The sequence below is a fragment of the Macrotis lagotis genome, chromosome X, assembly GCF_037893015.1.
Source record: "Macrotis lagotis isolate mMagLag1 chromosome X, bilby.v1.9.chrom.fasta, whole genome shotgun sequence".
NCBI lineage: Eukaryota > Metazoa > Chordata > Mammalia > Peramelemorphia > Peramelidae > Macrotis > Macrotis lagotis.
This window is the reverse complement of record NC_133666.1, coordinates 233,800,910-233,804,083: the sequence shown is the minus strand read 5'-3', so window position 1 is coordinate 233,804,083 and position 3,174 is coordinate 233,800,910. Positions and strand designations below refer to the sequence as shown.

General features: G+C 34.5%; 1 pseudogene; it reads right to left on the bottom strand.

The window, feature by feature from the left end:
* Positions 1-2,303: 2,303 nt before the first annotated feature.
* Positions 2,304-2,904, bottom strand: LOC141498985 (AN1-type zinc finger protein 4-like; annotated as a pseudogene).
* Between the last annotated feature and the right edge of the window lie 270 nt (positions 2,905-3,174).

Sequence of the window (3,174 nt, the reverse complement as noted above, 5' to 3'; positions counted from 1 at the left end):
AGTTTTTTTACTTGCATACCCAGTTAATTAATCTCCTCTTTCTCTATTTTATTCATATGGGCACTTAGAGAAATAAAATTTCCCCTCAAAAGTGCCATAAATGCATGCCATAATTTTTATGATGTATTATTATTTTCTTGGATATAATTCATGATTATTTCTATTCCAGTAACTGGGGATTTTAAATTTGTTCTTTTTCTAGTATTTTGAGTTTCATGTCCAATATATTGCCCGCTTCTTTATTTATTTTACTAAATTTTCATTTCATTTATCTATCTATTTTTAATCTTTTAGTGACATAAAAATTTACATAAAACTCTTTTGACTCCATCCTACAATTTTTGGTATGATGTCTCATCTTTGTCAATTATTGAGTAATATTGTTTAATATTTTTATGATTTATTTTTTGATCCATTCATTCCTTAAAATTCGGTTGTTTAATATCCATATGATTTTTAATGTATTTACTCTGTTCCAACTTTTTACCTTTACCCTGTGTGTAACTGTTTCAAATGTGTTTCTTATAAACAATATGATGAAGGAATCTGCTTATTCTGCTGTGTCTGTTTAATGGAAGAGTTAATCCCATTTAGTTACAGTTATGGTCTATCTTCCCCCATTTATACTTCACCCTTTCCCTTCTCCTTATTCTTTCTCACTAATGTTTTGCACCTGACTGTTATCTCTCAATCACTCCTTTCTATCATTCCTTTGTCCTTTCCTTCCTTTTCCTTTTCCTTTCCTTTTAAACTTTTAGTTTAACTTTAACTTTACTTTTACTTTTCCCCTATGTTTTATCAATCTCTTCTTCTCTATTCTTTCCCTTTCCCCATCCCACTTCCTTGTAAGATAGGATAAAATTTTAAGCCCATTAGGAATGTATGTTATTCCCTCTTTGGCCCAAATCTGTTTAGAGTAAGGGTTAATCATTGTTCACCCCCTCCATTCTTTTTCTCTACTATAATATGTCATTGTGCATCTTCATGTAGTATTGTTTAATCTTCTAATGGCTTGATGTCTCCTTGGATAATCCTTCTATTCGTATCATATTTGTTTAAACCTATCTTGTACCCACAGCCTTTCAATATATGGTCCTTTTATCTTTCTGGATTTAATTACAATTATGAAGGGTGATTGAGTGATTGATTTATAAGTATCATAATCCTCATTATTACTTCATTCACATGGCCTCTGTACAAGTATAATCTTTTCAACTACTCTATTAGAAATATACTTCTAAAGAACCAGAAACCTCATCAAATTGTAATCAATTTATTCCACATTAACTTTTTCTGGTACCATTTTTTAGAAATTTAAACCTCATAATCAAAATATCACATAAAACCAAAATCCTTCAAGATCCATTTATATCCACATTTTCTAAGTACAGTCCATTCAATTATATTGAACTCTAATACACTAAAGAATCATCTCAAGTATCTTCCCTGACATGATCATTCTATACCCATTTGCTCTCTCTCTCTCTCTCTCTCCCTCTAAATATTCTTTTAACTACCCTAAAGAGCTATAGTATTGTTTTTCTATGAAGGTATATATCCAGTTGACTAACGTTTTCCCCCTTGTCTTTTACCTTTTTATGTGCCTTTTGAGTGTTGCTTCTAAAGATCAAATTTTCTGTGGAGTTTTGGTCTTTTTTATCAGATAATTTTGAAATTCCTCTATTTCATTTAAAACCCATCTTTATCCTAAAAGAATCTGCTGCATTTTGCAGTAATTTATTCTTGGTATTTATCCAAGCTTTTTTGCCCTCCAGAATATCATACTCCAGACCCCCCCCCAATCTGTTAATGTTGAAGATGATAAGGCCTACATAATACCAACTACATTTATATATTTTCTGCTTTAGCTGAGAATTCTGAAATTTGGCTACTATATTCATTGGAATTATTTTCTGGTATTTCTTTCTGGAGGTGATCTATGGATTTTTGCAAACCATTTTATCTTCTTCTAGGATACTGGGGCATGATAATTTCATGAAAGATGCTTTCCAGGCTCTTTTATTGATTGATGCTTTCTGGTAAAGCAATAATTCATAAATTATAAATTATAATATCCTGGATCTATTTTCAAAGTTGTTCATTTTTCCAAAGAAGAACTTTTTTTATGTTCTTCTATTTTTTCAACCTCTTGGTTTTATTTGGTAGACTCTTGGTGTCCCATAGAGGCATTAGTTTGCATTTGTCCAATTCCACTTTTTAGGGTTTTTTTTTTTAATTAACATATACTTAATGTTTCACTAACTTCCCCTTTTCTGAAGCAGGCAGAGGGATCCAAGTCCATTTTACCTTAAAGACTTGGATAATGGTGTTAAAGTGCCATCTCCCCTATCTACTACATGGAAGAAATTCAACTGATCTCCTTCTTGGTACACCAAAAAGGTGGCTTGTTTGTTACATGAGGCCTTCTCCCAGACCTCATCATGACTGGAGTCCATGTATTCAGTCATTTCTCTAAGAGGATCTTCCATTGGAACTCTTCTAGTATGTATTGGTCCTCCGCACATACCTTTTCAAATACCTTTTCAAAATACAACCTTCTGAAATGTTATAATCATTCAAGCCATAATCATCTTCAAGCTCCATGTTATTCCAAATTAAATGCTGTTGACAGATAGGAATGCCTTCCAGTCTCTGAATTTTAGCTTTCACAGAGATGACAGTTTCAAAAGGTGAAACCCTCAACTCAAAGCATGTCCCCATCAGTGTCTCAATGAAGAGCTCCATAGTTTCATAGAAAGGAAGTTTTTAGTAAAGCGGTGCCACATTATCTTCATTAAAGAACAGAGGTTCTTTCTTATTAGCCATTAGATGGACTTTTCTGATTCCTTGTGGATATGTTGTAGACAATTGTATTCCAGTTCTAGCCAAATTAGCTCTGAACATTGGCTATGTATCTTGTTCATGTTTTGAGTTCTGCACCTGCACCGAACCCTGCGGCACGCAGGACCCATCTCCTCCTCAGAAGGGAGAGGCGGTGAGACACCCTGGGGGCCACCTGCTCCCCGGGTTCAGTCAATGGCCACGTCCAGCCCGGCCCCCCGTTGGAGGCTGCCCCTCAGAGACTCATCTCTTGGTTTTGCTACTGGAGAGGCTCGGAAGGGGGACCGGCCAGGCCCTAGAGTTTTATTTTTTAATCTAACCTTTTTGTTTTCT